At 40.8% G+C, this 27,534-nt stretch overlaps 2 long non-coding RNA genes across 2 annotated transcripts; both read right to left on the minus strand.

The window, feature by feature from the left end:
* Positions 1 to 18,771: 18,771 nt before the first annotated feature.
* LOC145100126 (uncharacterized) lies at positions 18,772 to 19,936 on the minus strand. The gene is made up of 3 exons (XR_013704841.1): positions 19,776 to 19,936; positions 19,507 to 19,575; positions 18,772 to 18,897 (listed from the first exon to the last, which is right to left on the minus strand). It is a non-coding gene; the product is annotated as an uncharacterized LOC145100126 (long non-coding RNA).
* A 6,080-nt stretch (positions 19,937 to 26,016) lies between these two features.
* Positions 26,017 to 27,174, minus strand: LOC145100127 (uncharacterized). The gene is made up of 3 exons (XR_013704842.1): positions 27,016 to 27,174; positions 26,747 to 26,815; positions 26,017 to 26,137 (listed from the first exon to the last, which is right to left on the minus strand). It is a non-coding gene; the product is annotated as an uncharacterized LOC145100127 (long non-coding RNA).
* Positions 27,175 to 27,534: the final 360 nt, after the last annotated feature.

The following is a 27,534-nucleotide window of genomic DNA, read 5'->3' on the forward strand; positions in this document are numbered from 1 at the left end:
AACCTTTGCTATGTCCAAAACCTTTCAGACAATCTACAAACAATTCATGACAGTCTTAATTCATATCTACTTCCAAAATATGACCGACTGTGGACCTTTTTGAATAATCATATCATTCAGGAAGTCAAAAAATGCAAAATGGAAACAATAGATAAATAACCAACATAAGATAGTAACTTTACTCATAAATAACACAATTTCATTTATTCATCAAATGTCAAGTACAAACTATCTATTACATATTTCCTATCTAATCCAAACTTATATCATCCTTCAGCCCAGTGCTCCTAGCGTGCTGCAAGTGTTTGACCCTACTCAGTCCCTTCGTAAGGGGATCTGCTGGGTTCTCTTCTGATGATACCCTCTTCACAACGAGGAGTCCCTCTTCTACCCGATGTCTGATGAAATGGTATTTTCTGTCAATATGTCGAGATCTGCCATGATCTCTCGGTTCCTTGGTCAAGGCAACCGCACCTTCATTATCACAGAAAATTTCCATTGGCTCTTTTATGGATGGCACAACTCCAAGGTCTCCAATGAAGTTCTTCAACCACATAGCCTCCTTTGACGCTTCGCTCGTTGCAATATACTCTGATTCGCACGTTGAATCAGCTACGGTCTCTTGCTTGGAACTTTTCCAAGTCACTGCTCCTCCATTTAGGGTAAAGACCCAGCCCGACTGCGATCGGAAGTTATCCTGATCCGTCTGAAAACTAGCGTCACTGTACCCTCGTACCCTTAAGTCATCACTCCCACCGAGGACTAGAAACCATTCCTTGGTCCTCCGAAGGTACTTAAGAATATTCTTAACTGCAGTCCAATGTGCTCTACCAGGGTTCCCTTGATATCTGCTGACCATGCTCAAGGCGAAGGCCACATCAAGGCGAGTACAAGTCATAGCGTACATGATAGAGCCTACTGCGGAAGCCTAAGGTACTCGACTCATATCAGCTATCTCTGTCTCTGTACTCGGGCTCTGAGTCTTACTCAGCTTGGTATTGCTTTGGATTGGCAACTCCCCTTTCTTGGAATTTTCCATACTAAAACGCTTTAGTACCTTTTCCAAGTATGTATCCTGACTGAGTCCTATCAGTCTCTTTTCCTTGTTTCTAACTATTCTTATTCCCAGTATGTAAGCAGCCTCTCCGAGGTCCTTCATAGCGAAACATTTCCCAAGCCAGGACTTGACCTCCTGCAAGGTTGGGACATCGTTTCCTATGAGTAGTATGTCGTCGACATACAATACAAGGAAGCTTACTATACTCCCACTGGCTTTGACATACACACAAGATTCATCTTCGCTTCGCAGAAAGCCAAACTCTTTAACCTTCTCGTCAAAACAAAGATTCCATCTGCGAGATGCTTGTTTCAATCCATAAATGGATTTCTCAAGCTTGCATACTCTATTTGGATGCTTTGCATCGACAAAACCCTCTGGCTGATTCATGTAGACATCCTCAGTCAACTTTCCATTAAGGAAAGCGGTTTTCACGTCCATCTGCCATATTTCATAATCATGAAATGCAGCTATGGCAAGCATCACCCTAATAGACTTTATCTTCGCAACTGGCGAGAAGGTCTCATCATAGTCAACTCCGGGAGTTTGAGTAAAGCCCTTTGCAACCAATCGCGCTTTATAAGTATGCACTTTCCCATCCATATCCGTCTTCTTCTTGAAGATCCACTTGCACCCGACTGTCTTACGACCCGGTACATTATCAACCAAATTCCAAACTTGGTTGTCGTACATGGACTGAATTTCGCTGTCCATAGCCTCTTTCCATTTTGCAGACTCCGGGCCTGCCATGGCTTCCTTATAGCTACTAGGTTCATCCAGATTTACTAGTGTACTATCACTAATAAGTGTATCCCCTTCAGTAGTAATATGAAAACCATAAAACTGGGGTGGAACACTAGCCCTAGTGGAACGTCGAAGAGGTAGGGACTCATCAACAGGTTCAACAGGAGTTTCCTCCTCAAGTTGAGTGCCAGTGTCCGAGGTTCCTTCATCGCTTTGATCTTGAATCTCTTCAAGTTCAATTTGCCTCCCACTGTCTTCTTGGCCTATTAATTCCATTTCTCGGAAAACTCCTCTTCTAGCAACGAAGACAACATTGTCACTCGGTCTAAAGAAAAGGTAGCCAAAAGACTTCTGTGGATAGCCAATGAAATAACACTTCTCACTATGAGGTTCTAGTTTGTCGTGATTCTCTCGTCTTACGAAAGCCTCGCAACCCCAAACCTTGATATGTGCCAACGAGGGAGCCTTCCCTGTCCACATCTCGTGAGGACTCTTGGAAACCTTCTTGGTGGGAACTAAGTTAAGTATGTGGGCGGCAGTCTCTAAGGCATACCCCCAAAAAGCTATTGGTAACGAAGTCCGACTCATCATAGAACGAACCATGTCCAACAAGGTCCGATTACGTCTCTTAGCCACACCATTCAATTGTGGCGTTCTCGGAGGCGTCAATTGCTAAACGATTCCGCATTCTTTTAGATAGTCGTGAAACTCAAGACTTAGGTACTCTCCTCCTCGGTCTGACCGAAGCATCTTGATTTTCCTGCCCAGCTGATTCTCCACTTCATTCTTAAACTATTTGAACTTTTCAAAGGTTTCCGACTTTTTCTTGATCAAGTAGATATATCCATATCTGCTATAATCATCTATAAAAGTCACGTAGAAGTGGCAAGCATCCCTTGTGGTGGATCTAAAGGGCCCACACACATCGGTGTGTATGAGATCCAGCAAACCCTCACCCCTTTCACAAGTGCCAGTAAAGGGTGACTTGGTCATCTTCCTAAGTAAACAAGACTCACACGTGTCATCGTCCCTAAGGTCGAATGACTCCAACACTCCATCCTTTTGGAGTTGGGCTATGCGTTTCTTGTTGACATGGCCAAGGCGACAATGCCACAAGCATGCTTTGTCTAGACTAGTAGACGAATCAATATTCAAAACATTATTTCCAAAATTATCAACAATCATCACAGATTCATAAATCCCATTACAAGGTAATGCATTGAAATAAAAGACACCATTCAAATAAACATTAATAGAACCATTACTATTATCAAAAGAATATCTGAAACCTTGTCTGAACAACCCGTGAAAAGAAATAATGTTTCTTGCCATATCTGGAGAATAACAACAATTCTCTAAATCTATTCCTAACCCATTACTCAACACTAAAGAATAAACACCGACTTTGGTCACAGGCGACGATCTTCTGTTTCCCATAATCAGGTTCATCTTCCCATGCTCCATTTCCCTACTTCTTTTTAGGCCCTGCAAATCAGAACAAATGTGGTAACCACATCCTGTATCAAGAACCCATGAAGTAGCAAATGATGAGTTATTAGATTTAATAGAATACATACCTGCAAATGTGGGCTTGATCTTCCCATCTCTTATGTCCTGCAGATATTATGGGCAGCTTCGCTTCCAGTGGCCCTTTTGGTGGCAATAGAAGCACTCTGCTTCTTTTGGATCGGAAGAGGGTTTAGCAGGGCCAGCTTTGGTCCCACTTGAGGATGAACCATCACGGGGTTTCCCCTTATGGTGGCTCTTACATGGAGCCTTCCTCTTTTTGCCCTTTCCTTGACCTATTGCCATCACAGGAGCGGCCACAACAGGGGACGGTGCAACGGATTTGTCTTTGAGGTTGCTCTCAGCAGTCCTCAAAAGTCCTTGGAGCTTGCTCAAGGAGACCTCCTCTTTGTTCATATGGTAGGTCATCCTAAACTGATTGTAGCAGGAGGGAAAGGAGTGGAGGATTATGTCGATAGCCAAATCCTCATCAAACTTAACATTAAGTTTGAGAAGACGATCAACATACCTCTGCATTTTCTGCAAATGAGCGGTTAGGGATTCTCCACTCCCTATCTTAGCGGTGATCATGTTAGTAATGATCTCATAGCGCTCTTGCCTCGCGCTCTGGTGATACCTGTCCAGCAAATCCCGATGCATTTCATATGGATACATGTCCTAATAGGACTTTTGGAGTTCGAGGTTCATGGTGGCCAGCATGATGCAGTGAACTTTCGTGGCATCACGCTCGTGGGCCTCAAAGGCGGCCAATTCCTCAGGAGTAGCAACATCTGGGATGATCTTCTCAAGCTTTTCATCGAGGACATATTCTTTGTCCTCGTAGCGTGTGATCATGCGAATGTACCTCATCCACTCGTTGAAGTTTGAACCATCAAATGTCACTTTCTGACACAAGTTCATCAACGAGAATGACCCAGAAGCGTTGTTGTTGTTGTTGTTAGCAGACATCTGAAAAAGAAAGGAACAAAGTTTGATTAGAAATGAATCCCTAATTAAACACCCAAATGAGAAATTAGGGCTAGGATCCAACAACATTATTTACAACTTAGAAAAGGATGGCATACTCTAAAAGTAAATAATTTGAAGGTAAGTGAATGACGATTCACTAATTCTCACCATGAAAAACGAAAAAGCAATTTAGGTTTTAAATGTATTGAAAACTCCTAGATCTTTGAGATTCATTGAACTTTTCAATGGCATGTTTAAATCTCGATATGCATTTCAAATTTGCGACTGGGATGCCGAGGATCGCAAACAAATTTGTGAATAACCATGCGAATCAACGTGGTGCACTCAATGTCTCTATCACCTAATCAATGTGCCGGTAAACCACACACGCTCCATTGATCTATGACAAACATCGAGTCACCCTTCGCTACCTATGTCATCCCCAAATTGACGTGCCGGTTAACCACACGCGCTCCATCAACGTTTGACAAGGGTACGAAGTGTAATTCCATGGATTAGCATCATTTTCACATTTTACCATAAAGTAACTAGGAATGGGAATTTGTAAAAAGCATGTAGTTACTTTATATTCAACATTATACTTTTAATGAGGAGAGGCTTGCCCTATCCTACCCGTTCGGCTAACGACCTCCACCAGTCAAGCAAGCGGTAGGTGTGAGTGTACACCCACTAAGCGCCATTTTATAGGCAGCAACCTTATACCCACCTTATAGACCGGCTTCGTGAATGAGGCCTACTAACCGTAAGACTAGCATTTAAGTTATACATATATATATATATATATATATATATTAATTAAGCTTGTAATAATATATAATAGTGTAGGGTTGAATTTTAAACTTGTAAAATTCTAAGGGTTTGAAATTTAAATTATTCAAAATTAAACTTTTAATTGCAAAATTCAAATTTCAAAACTTGAGGGCAAGTTTTGAACTTTTCAAAACATAAGGGATCAAATAACAAATAATCCAAATAAACCAATTAATTTCATAATTATCTATATTTGACCTAATCTTAATTTTAGTCATTAGATAATTACCAAATAACTTTTAAATAATCCATATTTATCACATAAATAGCTAATATTTAAAAAGATTTGAAATTATCTATTCTTTTGGCAAGGATAAACACTTAATTTAGATAAAATTCGGATTTTAACTTCATAAAACAAATTAAGCATCAAGTCCAAGTCAAAACAGCAGCAAAAACCTGAAAAACCCTCTTTCTGACGAACAGACTCGCCGAGTCAGGCCTGGACTCGCCGAGTAGGGGCCAACTCGTCGAGTCCAAGTAGTGACTCGCTGAGTTGAGTCGGGCAGGGACCAAAAATTGTTTTCTCAGCAAATAAAGCAGTTAAGCATCACATACAACTGAAACCAATCAAAGCTCTGATACCACTGATGGGTTTTATGCATAAGAAACATTCCTATGTGCTCATACAAACCCTAATGCTTGGATCTAGGTTTCACTATTAAACATGCTTTGATTCCAAGACTTACAAACCCTAATCTAGCATATAAACAACAAAACTAACATATAGAATCAGATCTAGATGTTTACCTCTTCAATTGTTGGCTTAGATCTTGTATCTCTTCTTCTTTTGAGCCTAGACTCACAAATGTAATTCCTTTAATGGTTCACAAACCCCACAAGCAAGAAGGCAATATAAGAAAAGGAGAGGGATGCTAGAATTCGGCCTAGGGTACTCTTAGAATCAAGTGGTGGCCGAATTCATGCCCTAGGGGTCATATTTATACTTACAGGTTACTAGGGTTTCACTCTAAACCCTAATGGACAGCTTAGTCACCAAGCAGCCCATGGAACCTTCTGGAATAAGGCCCTTGGACGAAAATATGATGGTTACCCATCATAATTTCGTTCTCCCTTAAGCCCAATAGGTTTCCTTAACCTAAAACTCAACTATCACACATTTGACAGTTTATACCCCTTTATTCAATTAATCTCTTTTGATCACTAAATTAATTCTTAATTAATTCATGACCAATACTAATTAAATAAATATGATTTCTCCTTTAATATATTATTCTTATAATATATTAATAAATCATAATACTCTCTCTTTCTCCTTAAATTACCTTGTCAAATTGCTTTGGAGAAGGCAACCCAAAAGGACCATGCACAACCGGGTCAAGTACATACCAAATATAGTTACAGGCTTAGACACTATTCCAACAGTAGCATCACCACAACCTCTCACTGAATAGTGAGTACTATGGCTCCTCGTAGCATCACCACAACCTCTCGGCACTGATTCATTGAAATTACAACCCCCATAGTCTTACAACACTTACTCCTCACAATCTTATCCTCAGGTTGACATCATACTGTGATCATTAACTCATGCTTTGCGGCCCAACATAGGTAGGTACCACACCCATCCAGGCTAAGCAACACTACTTCGGATGACCACCATCGTAACAAAACCTCTTTTCTCGCTGCAATTCACATTCTCAAATAAATCCCTTTGATGTCAATTAGCTGAAAGGCCTCCCACCGAAACCATAGACACTCGATACCCCACTTGGCATCTCAAGCTCAAAACTCATAATAATCCAAGATTTAGGACATTAAACTCGGATACCCCGGAACACTCCATCTCCCAAATCAGAACACAGAGAAATTGTCAACGACTCAAAACACGAAGATGACAATCCGAAACTTCCTCCTCTATTGCCCTAAACTCATGCCAGAATACTCATAATCACTCTGAAATTAGTTGACTAATCAACTTCTGCCCTTCCCAAACTGCATAACGGCCCAAACATTGAACCAGTATTCCTCCACCAACGAACTACCCTACAAACCAACCACCTTGATTTCATCATAATAACCTTAAAGAATTCCAACCCACCACAAGGTTTCCGATCGATGGCCACTTGCCATGGAGACATTCATCCTTTACCAACACATGCCACATGCATTATATCGCTCTGTACCTTGTTTCAAACACCAATAACCCTGATCACATGAATTCACACCACATGCCTCTATATCCAGATCTCTAACCGATCTCAAACAAATCTCTGATCCTCTCAACAAAATACCCGGTCCTCCCCCACTTAGGGTTTGAACCATCACCAATTGGTGCACCAACATTCTATCTCACAGACTGTCTCCACCAGTAACATCGCACCCAATCCCGCAAGGTGCCCTGCCACGCTCGATGATCTCCCTGACAGAGATCAAACGACTCCAAGTACCCAAATCTCATAGGAATTCCTCGGAACTTACCATCATGACTGCCTCTAGTCAATCAGAATCTCACATCATACCTTCACCGGACCTCCCAAATGTCCAGTATTAACCCTGACCCCTAAGTTGGAAATAATGAATTATCATGCTCCTCATCCTCGACTTCTCCCCTAATGCTCAAACATGTCCCTTACCATAAGACCAGAAACCACATTTCCACTCTCTATACCCATCAAAGACAATAAGAGTCACCGCCCTGATATACTCCTCCTGATCGTCCAACGCTGCAGCTAACACATTCCCTACTATACTCAAATAGGGTGTATCCTGGTCCTTGATCATCTTAGTCCCCACTGACATCCTGCTCAAGCTATATGATTCCCTTACAACATACCTACTACCAGATACTCAATTTGAAGACCACCATCAGTGTGATCCCACAGGGCTCACCCCCAACATAGAAACCGAAATATCAACACCTCTTACGTCTCCTTCGGGAAATGGAAATAACACCACTCGGGTCACAAAAGGTGAAATCTATACTATCGGCCGGCTGCCCAGCTTCGACCGTATTCTTCCATAACGCACCGTCCCTACTCAACTCTGAGTCTTGCGACTCTACTGGCATATCACCAACAATCCCTCGGAGCTAACTCGATTTCCCTATCAAAGGGGTGCTCCACTGAAACTCATTCATCCTGTCCTCCTGGACCCATACTCTTTCACATCCGACCTTGGTCTAGATAATCTCTGTGCAATAACCAGTAAAACCAGAAGCACTGACCGCCACATATCTGGGTACTTGAACCATGATATCTCCTCTCAATCTTCCACCAATCATGGTACTCGAACCACGATATCACCTCTCGATCTGCTACCAATCATGGTACTCAAACCATGACATCACCTCCCGATCTGCTACCAATCATGGTACTCAAACCATGACATCACCTCTCGATCTGCTACCAATCATGGTACTCGAACCATGACATCACCTCTCGATCTGCTACTTAGAACCTTTGGAATACTCCCTGCATCGAGTATGGGTCCTCTGCTTTCAGTAGTACGAGCGCATACTACCTGCCATATCTATCCATACTCTCTACACGGACCATCCCAGATTCCCTAAGTAGCTGCTCAACCTTCTCATCACCAATCTCAACACGCGCGCTTGCTCCCCAACAAAAAGCTCTACTCTGTCAACGTACTTATCTGACTAAAGTCACTTCCTTGGCTCTTCCTAGGTTCTCACACTTCTCCGCCATCAGCTGCTGAGAATGTCCTTATGATGTCGGTCATCTACTTCCTGAATATCGTCACATTCAGTTGGTAGTTGACTCCCATCATCGGGAGTTCCACAAAGCACGAAGAAAACAACATTCGGGCGTCAGATAAACACATATAACCCGCCCTAGGTGATAACTCCACTAGCTCTACTCATACCCAAAAGATATCACCAAACTCTACAACTCTACCCCCGCGGGTATCAGGCTACTCTCTCGGTAGGCTCCACCAATGCTTATCTAGGTATCTCTCCTAGATTACTCCTCTACTCAAATCCCTCTCTACAAGGATTCTCGTTGGATACTCTTACTCAGCACATACTCGAAAGCGCATCACAGATAATAGCAACTCCTAGGCTAAGGCATCATAAATCAGGCCACTCTAGTCCTAATATATGAAATACCTAGCCTATCTCTAGCATGCATAATATCTCATAATATCTCATAAAACATAAGGTAAGGGTATTTTGGGAAATCACTGTTCGGGCTCTGGCTGATTGTATACACTCCTCTTTCTCATTTTCTCTTAGAAACTCTTGCTCGTTTTACAAAAACCATTTATTTCGAAAATTTTCCTCCATTCCTCAGTTTGAGTCCAGATATACCCGAAGGTGCATCCGAATCCCTTAAACCAAGGCTCTCATACCAACATGGAACGACGTGAAAATTTAAAACAATTTTTCATTTTTAAAATGCATACTCTTCATAACATATCTTATAAAAAAATCTATTTTATTCAATTACAAATCACAATTCAATTATTAATCCAAGATCCTCTTAACTCTTTCTATGGTGTGTACAATCAAGCCGGTGTCGTCCCGTGATCCTGACAAGAAAACCTGAAACACATAACACGGTAAGCACGAAGCTTAGTGAGTTCCCCAAAGTACCACATACAACACATACGCCACTCGATGCTATAGTACGACACTCCGGTCGATGTGTCTCAGTGGGACCCTCCAGTCCCATAGCTCGTTGTACCCTCTAGTCTGGTCATAGCTCGTTGGACCCTCTGGTCTAATCATAGCTCATTGGGCCCTTTGGCCTGGTCTGTATCGTTGGACCCTCCGGTCCGGTTTGTACAATCATATAGAATATATATATATATATATATATATATATATATATATATATATATATATATCACATAGCACAATTCTCATACATAACACATAAGACCCTCTGGTCAGCACATAAATACCACTCAAGGTAACGTATAGTGAGAAGACTTACCTCGGGTGAAGAAAAGCTCCTATAAACTCTGATGCCACGCACCGGCCTCTAACCCTGTGCCAAACCTACAATTACCTCAATTAGGAGCTAAGTCCAACCTCTCACTTAATGGGTCTAAAGATAGACCACCTACCAGCCCATTAATGCCCTAAGCCCATTGGGCCCACCAAGGCCCAATAATAAATGGGCCCTCACACGGCCTAAAACCCAACTAAGACGCAAGCCCAACCCAAGGGCCCAATGTACATTCATATGATTCTCTAATCCAAGGCTCTATTGTGTGAAGCCCGAACCCCAGGCTCAACACATCACTTAGCCCAAAAGCCCACAGAGGGGTTAAGCGGGGCGTACCTCCTTTGGTACGCTCAGTTTACTTAAGCATGCTCAAAGCTGATCGGGGACCTCAACCCAGTACGCGGAGAGTACTAGAATTACGTTGGGCGTACTCTCAGTTTTGCTTAAATCAATTTCTGGGTCTTAACCCGTTAAAACCTTAACTCATCTCTTGGATCTGGTCTTCCTAACATCTCCTACTCCATAAAGTTATTGACTTTAAGCCTTTGCATGGCTGAAGAAGTCACAAGCACACAAAACACTTATTCTCTTTACCCATTAAGCTCTTATCTCATGCATAACTTGATTCCAACACCCAAGGTCTCATTTTTGACATTACACCACTAATAAGCTCAAAAGAGGAGGGTCTTAGTCTCTAGAGTTCAGGATCTCATCAAGTCTCCACCTTTTTGGGACAAAACCCTAGAATACCCCATTAACATACTTAAGACAAAAGAAAGGTAAAGTTTGAAGCTTTATACCTCAAAAAGAAGCTCCCATCTCAGATATGCTCAGATCTAGAAGCTTGGACTCCAACTCCTATTCTTTAAGGCTTCCACTGCTCCTCAAGAGCACACAAAACTCTCAAAAGCTCTTAAATACACATACAAGCTCCAAGAATGAAGGACTAGGGTTTTGGAGGGTTTGTTCTCTAAGAAAGGTGGCCAGGAATGAGGCCATCTCATTCTTTATATAGGAATGAAGCTCACATATCAGATATGCTCAGATTTAGATTTTTCCTTATGTGCCTAGTACGCCCAGCGTACTAGGTGGCCCATGCTTAAGGAACGCGTGTAATTGTACGCTAAGCGTACGCATGCATACGCCCAACGTACTTCGCTGCCACACTTCTCCACTTAGAGACTCGTCTTGCCAAAGCTTCAAACTCCCATAGCTTCTTTGATATAACTATGATTCCAAAGATCCTCATACCTATGGGAAGGTGATGAGATGCCTTACGATTCCAGCAACTCGCCACAACCCGAGACTTCCTCATGCCCGACTCGTGGCCCACTCACCCTAATCACGGACAATCCGAATCAGGATGTTACAATTCCTTTGTCTATGTTCCCCTTCAAAAGTATCCTCTCACTCATCATTGGTCGAACTCAAGTGCTCCCCCTTTACTTGAGCATTCATAAAAACTGTCTGACTTTCGTTGTTAACCGGAGAACTAATTGATGAATTTCAATCAACATCATCTTGAGTTAGTGTCGAATCATCAGAATGTTTTGATACTTCAGGAATCTGATTATCATCAGTGTTTCTTTCTGCATCAATTTCCCTATCAGGAATACCAAAAAGTAAATCATAATCAAAATCCAAAGAATTTCAAATTTGAAATTCATCATTTGTTTCATTCATGATTGGTTTTTGTTCAAAGCTCTTTTCAACTCTTTTGACATAATGATCATCAAAAGTAAGATTAACTGAAAGTTTCTTCGATCTTCCTGGTTCTCCTGTTTAACACCCTATATGCAATAGAATTGTGAGAATATCCCAAAAATATCCCTTCATCAGCCTTGGACTAAAACTTCGAAACATTATCTTTAAGATTCATAATAAAGCACCTGCAACCAAAAACATGGAAAATTTTGAAATTTGGTTTCCTGTTGTTAATGATTTCATATGGGATGATATTAAAACGACGATGAATAAAAGATCTTTATTGAGTAAAAAAAAGTTGTTGAAGCTGGTTTAGCCCAGAGATACTGTGGAAGATTCGTATATATGATCATCGTTCTTGCTGCTTCGCATAAAGATCTGTTCCTTCTTTCAACAACACTGTTTTGTTGAGGTGTGTAAGGAGCTAAAAAATTATGTGATATGCCAAGATCAGTCAGAAATTTATCAAGAACTTGATTCTTGAATTCTGTTCCGTTTTCACTTTTGATCTTCCTCACTTTCTTTCGCAAACTTCGTTCGATGTTTTTGATAAAAGTGATCATTACTTGACCAGTTTCAAACTTCTGTTAAAGAAAGTATACCCAACTGAACCTTGAAAAGTCATCAACTATGACCAATATGTACATTTTCTTGTTAAGAGTCTCAACAGTCGAATGGCCATAGAGGTCAATGTGAAGTAACTCAATAGGTTCAACAATCTTCAAATCAATGATTATCGGATGACCTTGACGATGCTGTTTCCCTTGTTCTCAAGCTGCACATAATGAATCACTATCAAACTTTAAAGCAGGTAAGCCTCGAGAAAGATCATTTAACACTAATTTATTTAGAATTTTGAAATTTATGTGAGAAAGTCTGCGATGTCATAGCCAGCTTATATCAGACGACACTTTCGAAAGTAGACAAACCGAGGGAACATCAACTATTGGTTTGATATCAAGGGTAAACATATCGCCTTTTCTCTTGGATTTGAGAAAAATCTCTTTAGTTTCTTTGTTCGAAATCACTTTTCCTTCTTCGTCAAAAAATAACCTGATTACTAGTCCCAACAACAAGTTGTGAAACATTGATGAGGTTATGTTCAAGGCCTTCAACATATGCTACCCGATTCACAGTAAACTTCCTATCTGTGACTTTCCCATAACCTTTGAATTGACATTTTTGATTGTTGGCAAACTTCACCACACCAGCATTTTCCAGACATCGATAATAATCTCGCAAGTTTTCCTTCCTTCCAGTCATATGACGAGAGCAACCACTATCGATGTACCATATTTCGTCATATTTTTCGTTACATAAAACCTGCAATCAGTGGAAAAATTTAGGTCCCCAAGGCTTTTTAGGTTTTGAAATACATTGTGAAACGAAGAACCTAATACCCAATTACAAACATTGGATTTTAAACTATCAATTAAGTCCACTATATTAGTCAAAGGTATTGAAATAAAATCATTTGATGGTTTAAATTCAACACTGACTTTCCCTTTTTCCTTGTTAGTTTGTTTTACTTCAACCTTCGCCTTTGGAACAACTCTCCATTATCAAACTGAAGGATTCGACTCATTGGATGAAGAACTTTCATTCGAAGATTCATTCATGTAGCTCACATAAGCATTCTTGGTGTCTTCCTGTGAAAACTTCCCAGACTGATAAAGTTTTCCTTTTCCGTCCAACCAGTGATTAATGTTCTTGACATCTGACTTACCTTTGGTAAACGAAGCGTTACTTTGCTGCTTCGAAGGAGGATTGGGAAAATGATGTTGTTTGGGTTTAAATAATGCATTCCCCTTTCCATTTACTTCCAACTTTTCAAAACGTTGATTTGAAAACACCGGTTTATCATGTGGTTGAAAACGATTTTGGAAATATTTATGATAACCAACATTTGTTTGTTGAAAAACTGGTTGTGTATTAGAAAATCGTATTTGATTGGGAAATTAAGAAAAGCTCCTTTGTTCATAAGATTGAAAACCATTTCGTTGAAAATGATTTTGTGAAAACCTTTTGTTTTGATGACTAGGAACAAATTGTTTTGATTGGTGATTGTTCATAAAATTCGCATGTCTTGGTTTTTGAAAATTTGGTTTTGGTATTGAATTCGAAACTTGTGATGCACTTTCTGACAAATATTTTTGTGGTTGAGCGGGTGTTTTCTTTATAACAGATTTGTTTTGAGAAGATGTCTGAACAAGTTTAGACTCATTCTTTTCAGACGGTTTTGTTAACAAAACATTTTGTTTCTTTCGAGACTCAATATTTTGCTAATAAACATTATTTCTTGCTTTTGTCATTAAAATCCCATTTGCTTTTGAAATCTTTTCAATTTGTTCTTTGAAACTTTCAGCATTTGATTTTTGATAAACTATTTCATTTGCTTGTTTTTCAACCTTTCGAAAGCTAAAAAGAGCAAAAGCTTCCTATGTTGTTCTTTGCTAATGTCAAAAGAATGATGCAAATCAGTTAATTTTCCATAAAGACGCTTAGCCAAATTACAATATATATTTCTTTGTTTTAACAAAATTTGGTTATCAGTTCTAAGACTGTCTCTGTCACACATTACAATTGTCAATTGTAAATCTAAATTGTCCATCCTAGACTTCTTCGATTCCCAACTTCTCTGAGTTTCTAGCAGTAACGATTTAGACTTTTCAACATCACTACTAGTAGAAATGAGCAAATCATTAACATATGTAATAGCTACATCAAACTCAGATAATATCGAATTATATGAACTAGAAGGAAAATTAAAGGATTCAAAAAGAGACCGTACCTTCAAATTCATAAGAGACACTACTAGAAAAACAACCTTTTACAACGTGCAATGCGTGTTGTAAAACGCTCAGACGATGTGCAAATGCGTGTCAAGGAAGACCATGTCATAACGAGAGACGACACGTTTTTGTGCGTCGTCTATTTATGACGCGCATTAATGACACACATTTACGACGCTCAATGTGTATCAAGGAAGGTCCCTGTCATAAATGAAGACGACACGCATTTGCTTGTCGTAACCTTATGACGGGCGTTTAGGACACACATTACGTATCATTAAAGCCCCTATCATAAATGAAAATGACATGCATTTGCGTGTCATAAACTTCAGCAACCATTTACGACATGCATATACGACGTGCCTTTACGATACTGATTTACGCGTAATACAAAAATATGGAAACAAATATATACCAAAACAATCAATTTCATCAGATAACATGGACCCGAGCCGCTGCTCCAGCCTCCGAGTGGAGCCCTAAATTCTATCAAACCTCGGGGGTCTGGAATATCATGTGATGCACATCAGCGAGGATGTGAGCCTGAAGCGGGCCCTCAATTCTTAACTCCACGTCGGAGTACTTGATCTGAGATATGAGCTTGTTTGCATTATTCCTTTAGGATAAACAAAAGGGATTCAGTAGTGGGGGAGGCGGATTAGGGTTTATAGAGAAAAGGAGAAGGAGATAGTGAAGGTTGTCGGCTGGTGGAGAGGATGAATTCGTTATTCCTTCCCGAACAGCAACAACTTGATCAGAGAATGAAACCTGCAAATGAGTTATAAGGTTTACATGGAAACCCTAAAAGATGGATGAAACGCGGGGTTTTTAAATTTTTAGGATCTCATTTTCCCCCTGCTATTAAAGAATGGAACGTGCGTTCCATAAAATTTATAAAGCGACAGTCTTAGACGACACACGTTTTATTATAGGTGCCCTCTGTATTTTTTTGTTTAGACACTAATTCAAGGGCATGGAATAATGCATGACCTAAATCTTTAAATTTTTTGAAGAGATGACACTTTTTTAATGTCACTCTCTTTTGCGTAACATAAATCAATGAGTGTTGTGGTTTGCGCATCGTAAAAGGGTCTTTTTCTTGTAGTGAGACTTGTGAGCTATGGTTAATACAAAGCATCTTCCAGTAACATTCTCCTCATCCTCTTTCTCCTCTTCAAACTTTGTGTACATTACTCCATGAGTCGGGTTTCGCTTCTCCTCATCATTTGATCCTGATGAACAGATTGGGTATGTCCTTTCTTCTTCACCAGATCCTCTAGCAAGCAACGACATTCCCTTTTTTTTACATGAACCTCTTCAAGCCTCTCCATATATTAGGCTTCGTCTTTAATCTTATTATTCTTCTCATCCCTATTCCTAAGCATACAATCACTCGCCATGTGGTTCGCACCATTGCAATAATGGCAGTTGAACCCTGAGTCACCCTTAAGCTTCTTTTCAGTCTTTGCATCCTCAGCCTTAACTTCCCTTTTCTTCACTTTCTTCTCCTCTCTCACACTCTTCCCAGACACTCTTCCGTGGGATTCACTAGCTCTAGACTTTGAACTGAATGGATTCTTGTTGAATTTCTTCACTTTGTTGTTTAAGTAAAAAAACCACCACTTCATCATCAGAATTAAGTATCAGTCCTTTGTCTTCTGAGCCTTCATTGTCAGCTGAATCAACCGCAGTCTCTCTGCTTTTCACTTTCGATAGCAAAGCGAGGACCACCCAAGCTTATTTTTCTGCTATCTCAGTGACTTCACTTTCATGATCCTTCAACTCATTATAATGATCACTTAGTGAAAAATTGTTGACGCATTGTTAAGTTTTTATTATCAGATTGACATTTTCCCATTCCTTGTGAAGCCCCATTAAGAAGGTTATTTGTACTCCATTGTTGACCTGATAACTCCATATCTGCTGCACTTGAAGATTAAGTCGTTTAGATGATCGTAGTAGAGCTCGATTTTCTCACCTTCTTTTTGCGGGAATTCTCCGAACTCAAGCAGACATTGCTTAACAAAGCTTTTCCTTGTCTTCTCACTACATTGATACTTTTCTTTCATAGTATCCCAAATTTCTTTAGATGTCTTGCAACCACGCATATAGTTGTAAACCATCGGTGGAAGAGCACCACGGAGTTCACGTAAGCATCTTTTCCGATTTTTCTTCATTTTCTCTATTTGTTGAGCAACATTAGAATTAGAAGCAGTAGTTCCAACTTGTTGTAACAGACTTGCATGATGAATTTCATCAGTAATACACTTCCAAAGATATTCGTCGATTCCAATCAGATAGTCTTCCATTCGATCAGCCCATTGATTATAGAACTCATGAATCAACATCGGAACCTTTTTTGATGAACCAGGAAGATTAGAATAAGAAATCATCGTGTTCATGTTGAAATTAGTCGTTGTTATATGAAAGAGATTTGAGAAAAGCTTCTGAAATTAAGAATTTGATGAATAAAACTTCCAGAAATCAAACGAGGAACACTCGATTATACAAAACGAAAGTAGAATCGAATCAATACAACAAATCTGTAAGGATTTTGTAGTGATAAAAGAACATGGTTTGGCATGTGGAATTAAAGTTTGCACAATTGAACATGGTGATTTGGGTGCTAAAAGATGTATTCGATCATAGTAAATGAGTACAAAAAGGGATCTAGTCTAGAACTTCATAAATATCTCACTCACTAATCACTATGACTATATCTCTCAAGCACACCTCTACAAGTGGACAAACCCACCTTATATAGAGGTGTTTACATGTCTCTCTCTCACTCTAAAATACCCTTTAGTCAAGCTAATGCACCACCTGCAAGTGGGTCTACACAAGTCAAACCATTACAAAGTCACACATGAAGAACTTTGCACCCCAACATTCTCCCCCTCAAAGTTAGGAATGGATGACCCACTTCAAATCTTCCAAAATCAAGTAACTACGCGGTTCAAGCCTCAAAGGTGACACATGTCGAAACAAACTTCAATCGTCAATTCTTCCATGATTCTTCAATTTGGGCTCTAGGATGTGAGACCATACAACTGAGCAGCAACGAATGATTAACTTCAAATAATCACCCAAAAGTTGCGCATAAAAACACACCCCAAAAATCTTCAATAAAATCAAACCCATTTCAAATACATCACTTCCGAACTTCTAATTGCATGATCTTGTAAGCTTCAAAACTTCAAGATCACTTCGGTCTTCAAATCCGCGTAATATAATAAAATTCAAGTTTGAATTTCCATATAAAACTTCTCCCTCTTTTTATAATCGAAATTTGATTATAAGACTCCCAAGGAAAAAGAACGTGCTCTATTCGGAATTTTTCGTGTCAAAACTCCCCCTTAACATGTGGCATAAACTTTGTGTTTCAATCCGGAAAATCCAAAAAATAATCAATTTTTAGCTTCGTTCATGGATCGTCTTTGACAAAATTTCTCAAAAATGGGTAGAAATTGTCAATTTCAAAATTCTACAGTGACCTGTTGCGCCGAAAACAGCAAAATATGCAAAACTCTCCCCCTTTTCCAAAGCTGAGTAGAGAGCGTCAATTTGCACAAACTGCAGGGGTCTGAAATGCACATTCTTCAATTTCAGCAAAAAACAGTCCTTTTTCGAATTTGGGTGCAAACTGCCAAAAATTTCGAAGTCTCAGGGACTATTTTCAAAAATTCTGCCCTTTGTGCTTAAATCATACGAAGAATCCCCAAAATATACCAATCTCCAAAAAAAATTCGAATTTGGGTGAAAAGTATCAAGCATACGAAGCTTGGGTTAATTTTCGAAGTGTCAAAAATTCGAAGATTCATGGGCTGAATTCAAAAATTGATCATTTGTTCAAATCATACGAAGCATTTTGATCCTTCATACGAAGCATTGACCAATTCTTACGAAAGTTGAGGGACCTTTTTCGAAAATTAGCCTTCTTCTTTAATTTTCCCAATTGTATCCTTCGTATGAACCCAAAACATCCCCTTCTTACAAATACACCTTCGTTTATTTTCCTAAAAACCCCTTCGTATGAAAATCACAATTATACCCTTCGATCAATGTGACATCCCCAAAATCACGGCCAGAAAAGACCGGTTTATTTATGCTTTGTTTAAAAATCAGAGTTACATTTTAAATGAAAGTGTTGCGGAATTTGTCCCAAAACAAAAATATGATAAAGATTTATCAAAAGCATTTCCATAGAAATGTATTTCATTAAAAGACTCGGGATGTCATGTTCGTACAGATCAAAAGCATAAACAGTACAATATAAGCCTTACTACATTATTTCATATCTACAGGCCTATATCCGTAATCCCTCGTCCAAAACATCACACCTATGCTCATGCGCCACTACCTGTAATACATAAAACTGAGTGGGTCAGGCTTGGGAGCCTGGTGAGCACATAGGGTTTTCAACCCACAATAAATAAGTTTATTAATTTCATCAATCAACAATAACCCGATTACCCGTTCCCGTTATCCTCACTTTACGTCCCTAAACACCTATCATAAGGGACCTAGCCTAAGGATCATCATCGGGACGGACACTACTGCTAAGGGGATTCCTCGGCAATAAATGTCCTAAAGGCAACCATGTGGGGGATGGAGTACACCGGTGAACACATCGTTCACAAACACCTACAGGTTGCGAGCCTGCTAGTGTTCCACTGGACTGTCTAGAAGAGTCCGTGGTTGTCATCCATACTCCGCTAGATGACAGAAACAACAACATCAACATCGAGGCCTCTCATCCTTATATCACATATCACCTATTACATCTACTCATGTTTTACCCCAACATTTTCGTAGATATAAAATACATATACAGTTTAAATCATTGAAAACATGTATAACAACGTTCATCCAGCATAGATAGCAAGTAATCAGATAATATGCACACATAGCACGTAATTTATAAAATACTTCATATCTATGTGTAAGCTGAAAGTAACTATGCACTCACCTGAAAGGTGGTGACTCAGCACTCGGACAGCGCTTCGATACTCTCAAAACGATATTCCTTCGATAAAACCTAGTACCAATACCACTAGGGTTTAGTCTAACGATAACCGCGATTAATTAATAGTCTAGCTATTATTATTATTATATAAGCGTTAAACGATACTTATATAACCCATAATAATAGCCTAAGTACTTATTATAAGTTCCTAATAACGTTACTATATTAAAACATAAGCTAAACTAAAGTTAGGGTAGGTATAGCTCACTTACAGCTGGTTTTCTCGAAAACCGGGCTTCGCTGGAGCAGCGTTCCCGAGCCGAAAGGCTCTTTTCTCGGGACTCCGGGAGCCTCGGGGCTTCCTTCGGGTGCTAGGGGGTTTACCTAGGCTTTAGGGGGGTTAGGATAGGCTAGAGAGAGAGTGTAGAGAGAGAAAGAAGTGGGGAAAGGTGTGAGAAATGAGAGAACCCGACACTTCTATTTATAGGGTGAAATCCTGATGGACTCGCCGAGTCGGTTCACTGACTCGCCGAGTCAGTGCCACGTGTCATCATCTGATGGCTTTCCTTGGGGAGAAAGCATTGGCCCATATTCAGCCACGTCAGCCCTTTTGCAGCAGCACTCTGCCAACTTCTAAACCTCGTAACTTTCGCATACGAGCTCCGTTTTCGATGTTCTTTTTTTCCACGCGTAGGTAAAAACAAGATCTACAACTTTCATTTAGACTCCGTCGGCTAATTCTCGACCGATCTCAAATTTAACAGTAAGAGGCGTTTAGACTGTTAAATGACCGCGAAGAATTCATAACTCCTTCATACGAACTCCGTTTTCGTCCATATTTTTACCGTTGAGTTCCTATTAATGAGATCTTCAACTCTCATTTAGGTCGCATAAGCAAAAAACCGCTCGAACAAAAATTCGAGTTTCGGGCCGTGCACTGCTAAGCCGAATCTTAGAAAAATCATAACTTCCTCATACGAAGTCAGATTTGGGCGTTCTTTTTATCGACGTTCTTAGTTTAACATATTCTACAACTTTCGTTTAGATTGATAAGGCTAAATCTCACTCTATCGTAAATTCACTATTTACGCTTCCCGGTGTCGTGCCGGTTTTGCTGTAAAACTTCGACGGGTCATAACTTCTTCGTTATAACTCGGATTTCGGCGTTGTTTATATGTACGGAAACCTTGAGACATATTCTACAACTTTATGTAGAGATATCGGGATTATCTCATACTTTAATTTTGACGCTTATTTTTATTATTTATTAATTATACACTTATAATTAAATAATAAACACATAAACACACATAATTCACATAATACTCAAATATTTCATCTTTATTACTTCAAAAAGAGTTACAAGAGTTGACCTAGACTATTACATTGACAAAAATGCTTAGCCCTGAAACCCGGGCATTACAATTCTCTCCCCCTTAGGATGATTCCGTCCCGGAATCATGCATCAGCAAACAGATGTGGATAGCGACTCATCATGTCATCCTCTGTTTCCCAAGTGAGGTTCAGCCCATTCGAATGTTTCCATCAGACTAGCACTAAGTCGACCATATTGCGTCGTAACTTCTTAGTCTTACGGTCAACAATTGCCTCAGGCTCTTCGATCAGCCTTTTATTCTCATCCATCCTTAACTCTGAGATTGGAATTATGTCGGGAACATCTCCCGTGAATTTCCTCAAATAACACACATGGAAAGTGTTATGAATACCATTGAGTTCTTCGGGCAATTCCAGCTTGTAAGCTTGGTTCCCAATCTTCTGAAGAACTTTGAACGGTCCAATAAACCTTGGACTCAACTTTCCTCGTTTCCCAAATCGTATAAGTCCCTTCCACGGTGAGACTTTAAGCAAAACGGAATCCCCAACTTCGAAGGTTATCGGTCGTCTTTTCTTGTCAGCATAGCTCTTCTGACGATCCTGAGCAGCTAACATTTTTTCCCTAATCACCTTCAACTTCTCAACAGTCTCATGGACTATCTCGGGGCCCATAAACTGCTTCTCTCCGGCTTCAAGCCAACAAGACGGCGTACGACACTTCTGTCCATACAAGGCTTGATAAGGTGCCATCTTGATGCTCGAGTGAAAACTATTGTTATAGGAGAATTCTACCAGAGGTAAGTGCTCGTCCCAATTCCCTTGGAACTCGAGGGTACATGCTCTCAGCATATCTTCCAGTGTCTGAATCGTTCTTTCGCTCTGGCCATCAGTTTGCGGATGGTAAGCAGTACTCAAACATAACTTTTTACCCAACTCCTCTTGTAGACTCCTCCAAAACCTTGACGTGAAACGACTATCACGATCTGATACAATCGTAAGAGGGACACCGTGAAGTCTTACAATTTCCTTCACGCAAGCATTTGCGAGCTTATCCATAGACCACTTCTCGTTGGCTGCTATGAAGTGTGCACTCTTGGTGAAACGATCCACGACTACCCAAATCATGTCGTGACCGTTCTTCGTCCTGGGCAGTTTAGTCACAAAATCCATGGTGATGTCTTCCCATTTACCCATGGGTATAGGTAAAGGTTCTAAACTCCCATACGGTTTCTGATGTTGTGCCTTAACCCTCGCACATGTTACGCACTCGGCCACATACTTCGCAACATCGAGCTTCATCGTCGGCCACCAGTAGTAGGGTTTTAGGTCCCTATACATTTTAGTGCTACCGGGATGAATTGAGTACATGGTCTTATGTGCTTCTTCCATCAGAAGATCTCTTATTCCTCCCGTCTTAGGTACCCAGATTCGATCTTGGAATACCTTCAGTCCTCGACTGTTTGTACCGAACACTAACGTTCTTCCCAAACGTTCTTCCTTTCGGTCATTTTTCTCTAAAGCTTCTTCTTGAGCTTTCCTGATACTTTCCACAATCGTCAAGACGACTTCAATTCTTAACGCTTTTGGCCTTTTCCTTTCAAGATTGACTTTCCGACTGAGAGCATCAGCAACAATATTTGCTTTACCTGGGTGGTAAAGTATCTCACAGTCGTAGTCCTTGAGAAGTTCTAGCCAGCGTCGTTGCCTCATGTTCAACTCCTTCTGATTAAAGAGATACTGGAGACTCTTATGATCAGTGAAGAGCTTGCACTTCGTGCCGTAGAGGTAATGCCTCCATATCTTTAAGGCAAAAACTACCGCTGCCAACTCCAGATCATGAGTGGGGTAGTTCTTTTCGTGCTCTTTCAATTGTCAAGATGCGTATGCTATCACCTTTTCTCTTTGGGTCAGAACACAACCCTACCCGACTCCAGATGCATCACTATAAACCGCGAAATCTTCGACTCCATCGGGTAGAGAAAGTATCGGTGCTTCACATAACTTCTTCTTTAGCTTCTCGAATGCCTCATCGTGTTTCTCATTCCACGTATACGTAGCTCCTTTATGAGTCAAAGCTGTTAATGGAGCAGCTATCGAAGAAAAGCCTTGGATAAATCGTCGATAATATCCGGCTAATCCTAGAAAGCTTCGAATTTCTGTGGGACTTTTCGGACGTTCCCACTTCATCACAGCCTCGATCATTGCGGGGTCAACCATTATTCCCTCCTGGTTAACAACATGACCCAAGAATTGGACTTCCCGTATCCAAAAGTCGCATTTGGAGAACTTTGCAAAAAGCTTCTCCTTCTTCAACACTTCTAATACTTCCCGTAGATGCTTGCCATGCTCCTCTTGGCTTTTCGAGTAGATGAGAATGTCGTCAATGAACACTATCACAGATTTATCGAGGAATGGTTTACAAACCCTATTCATCAAATCCATGAATGTTGCAGGAGCATTGGTTAGCCCAAATGACATAACCAAGAACTCATAATGTCCATATCTAGTTCTGAATGCAGTCTTCTCAATATCCTGCTTTCTCACCTTCAGCTGATGATATCCTGACCTAAGATCGATCTTTGAGAAGTAGCTCGAACCTTGCAGCTGATCGAATAGGTCATCAATCCTCGGCAATGGGTACTTGTTCTTCACCGTTGCCTTATTCAGCTCTCGGTAGTCTATACACATTCTCATACTTCCGTCCTTCTTCTTCACGAATAACACCGGAGCTCCCCAGGGTGATGAACTAGGTCGAATGAAACCGTTGTCCAACAACTCCTGAAGTTGCGTCATAAGCTCCTTCATCTCCGTCGGTGCTAATCGGTAAGGTGCCTTTGCAATCGGTGTTGTTCCTGGTAACAAGTCTATACGAAATTCCACTTGTCTATCAGGTGGTAATCCGGGAAGATCTTCGGGAAAGACTTCCGGATAATCACACACAACCGGTATATTCTGCACCTCTTTCTTCTCCTTCTTGGCATCAATTACGAATGCCAAGTATGATGCACATCCCTTTGACAAACATTTCCTGGCTTTCATCAGGGAGATGATTCCAGAATTCACTTTGCGTTTGTCCCCGTACACCATAAATGATTCTTTTTCGGGTGGGTTTACCTTTACTATCTTCTTTCTGCATTGAATCTCAGCATCGTTGGCGCTAAGCCAATCCATACCCAAAACGATGTCGAAACCGTTTAACTCTATGGGTAATAGCTCTTCGTGGAATTCGTTTTCGTTTAGGTCAATGACGATGTTCCTAATACGATTACTAACAGGTACGAATTTGCCACTGGCAACTTCCACAATCAGGGCATTATCAAGTTTTTCTACAGGCAATGCTAATTTCCCACCAAATTTATGCGACACAAAGGAGTAGTTGGCTCCGGAATCAAATAGTATATTTGCAGGCAAACCATTTACAAGAAAGGTACCTGAAGCGACGTCTGCTGCCTCCTTTGCAGCCTCGAGCGTCATCTGGAAGGCTCTCGCCTTTGGCTTCGGTGGTATGTTGGGTCTTCCTGTCTCCTTCTTCTTCGGGCAGTCCTTCAAAATGTGCCCTTCTTCATTGCACCCATAACAGGCCTTCTGGTTGAGGGTGCATTCATTGGCGTAGTGCCTAGGCTTTCCGCATTTGTAACAAGTGACCCCTCCGTCACACTTCCTAGAGTGCTTCTTCTTGCACTTGTCACACCACTTCGCTTCTGATCCTCCTCCTCTCGAACCAGGCTTCGAGAATCTACCCTTCTTACCGGACCTTGAGGATCCGTCAAATTTCCTTTTCTCTCCCACTTCCGCTCTCTCCAGACCCTTCTCTCGTATCTGGGTCTCCACATTCTTAGCAACCCAGACGGCGGCTTTCAGAGTGGTAGTTTGCTTGACCATTGGACCGAAGTCCGCTGGTAATCCGAGGGCAAATTTGTTAACCTTGGAGAGTTCAGTTGGGACGAGGTGAGGAACAAGCTTCATTTTCTCAGTAAAGCTTGCAGCGTATTCAGTAACGCTCAGTCTTCCCTTCTTCAGATTCTGGAATTCATTGTTGATTTCCAGAAGATCCTGCTCAGAGCAGTATTGCATCTTCAACTGTACCAGAAAATCCTCCCACGACATCTTGCTTGCTTCACCTTTGGGCATTGAGTCAGCTAGTAGCTTCCACCAGCTTAGTACTCCAGATTTCAACAAAGGAACCGCGAGAGCGGTCTTCTGCCTGTTGCTACACTCGCAACTCTCAAACATCATCTCCATTTCAGAGATCCAGTTCATGACTTCCACCGGTGTCGGGCTTCCAGATAGACTCGGTGGCTTGGATGCCATGAAATCCTTGTATTTGCATCCACGTCCGTCATTTCCTCCATCCTGGTGGTTTTGCCTAAATATCGGTGGGTTGGCTTGACCAACAGTCCCACTATAGTTTCCCTCCTCAGTCTGCCCTTCGTTCAACTCGGGCTGTTCGATCTGAATAGTCTCTTCCTCTCGATTTTGCTGGAGCAAACGTCTGGTTTCCTCCATTTGACGATCCAACATAGCCTGGATCATCGCTTGCACTCCGGCCATCGTGACTGGTTCAGGTGCAACTTCTTCTACAACAGGTATTTGCTGAACCACTGGGGGTTGGTTCCTATCTCCATTTGCGTTCACGTTTCCGCTACGGGTCCTTGCCATCTTGATCTATACACCGAATAAGGTGAATTTAGACCTTTATTTAGGATAGACGTTTAAATCGTCCTTATCACTCCGAAACGTTTACATGTTAGTTCTAATATCGTAGTCGTACGTTTAGAATCCTAAACACATAAGGTTTCCAGATCCGATCGGCAACAGACCATAGATCCGAAAAATTAACAGCATATTATGCACAAAGCATTTAGCACATAAAAGCATTTTAGGCACAATTCCTAAAATAGGCTAGTGCTCACACCTCACAATCATCGCTTAGCATTCTAAGTTTAAGTCTAGAAATCCTACAAATTCCTAGTTCACTTAAACTAATGCTCTGATACCAGCTGTGACATCCCCAAAATCACGGCCAGAAAAGACCGGTTTGTTTATGCTTTGTTTAAAAATCAGAGTTACATTTTAAATGAAAGTGTTGCGGAATTTGTCCCAAAACAAAAATATGATAAAGATTTATCAAAAGCATTTCCATAGAAATGTATTTCATTAAAAGACTCGGGATGTCATGTTCGTACAGATCAAAAGCATAAACAGTACAATATAAGCCTTACTACATTATTTCATATCTACAGGCCTATATCCGTAATCCCTCGTCCAAAACATCACACCTATGCTCATGCCCCACTACCTGTAATACATAAAACTGAGTGGGTCAGGCTTGGGAGCCTGGTGAGCACATAGGGTTTTCAACCCACAATAAATAAGTTTATTAATTTCATCAATCAACAATAACCCGATTACCCGTTCCCATTATCCTCACTTTACGTCCCTAAACACCTATCATAAGGGACCTAGCCTAAGGATCATCATCGGGACGGACACTACTGCTAAGGGGATTCCTCGGCAATAAATGTCCTAAAGGCAACCATGTGGGGGATGGAGTACACCGGTGAACACATCGTTCACAAACACCTACAGGTTGCGAGCCTGCTAGTGTTCCACTGGACTGTCTAGAAGAGTCCGTGGTCGTCATCCATACTCCGCTAGATGACAGAAACAACAACATCAACATCGAGACCTCTCATCCTTATATCACATATCACCTATTACATCTACTCATGTTTTACCCCAACATTTTCGTAGATATAAAATACATATACAGTTTAAATCATTGAAAACATGTATAACAACGTTCATCCAGCATAGATAGCAAGTAATCAGATAATATGCACACATAGCACGTAATTTATAAAATACTTCATATCTATGTGTAAGCTGAAAGTAACTATGCACTCACCTGAAAGGTGGTGACTCAGCACTCGGACAGCGCTTCGATACTCTCAAAACGATATTCCTTCGATAAAACCTAGTACCAATACCACTAGGGTTTAGTCTAACGATAACCGCGATTAATTAATAGTCTAGCTATTATTATTATTATATAAGCGTTAAACGATACTTATATAACCCATAATAATAGCCTAAGTACTTATTATAAGTTCCTAATAACGTTACTATATTAAAACATAAGCTAAACTAAAGTTAGGGTAGGTATAGCTCACTTACAGCGGGTTTTCTCGAAAACCGGGCTTCGCTGGAGCAGCGTTCCCGAGCCGAAAGGCTCTTTTCTCGGGACTCCGGGAGCCTCGGGGCTTCCTTCGGGTGCTAGGGGGTTTACCTAGGCTTTAGGGGGGTTAGGATAGGCTAGAGAGAGAGTGTAGAGAGAGAAAGAAGTGGGGAAAGGTGTGAGAAATGAGAGAACCCGACACTTCTATTTATAGGGTGAAATCCTGATGGACTCGCCGAGTCGGTTCACTGACTCGCCGAGTCAGTGCCACGTGTCATCATCTGATGACTTTCCTTGGGGAGAAAGCCTTGGCTCATATTCAGCCACGTCACCCCTTTTGCAGCAGCACTTTGCCAACTTCTAAACCCCGTAACTTTCGCATACGAGCTCCGTTTTCGATGTTCTTTTTTTCCACGCGTAGGTAAAAACAAGATCTACAACTTTCATTTAGACTCCGTCGGCTAATTCTCGACCGATCTCAAATTTAACAGTAAGAGGCGTTTAGACTGTTAAATGAC

Source organism: Lactuca serriola, chromosome 4, assembly GCF_051521515.1.
Source record: "Lactuca serriola cultivar US96UC23 chromosome 4, Lser_US96UC23_V15, whole genome shotgun sequence".
Taxonomy (NCBI): domain Eukaryota; kingdom Viridiplantae; phylum Streptophyta; class Magnoliopsida; order Asterales; family Asteraceae; genus Lactuca; species Lactuca serriola.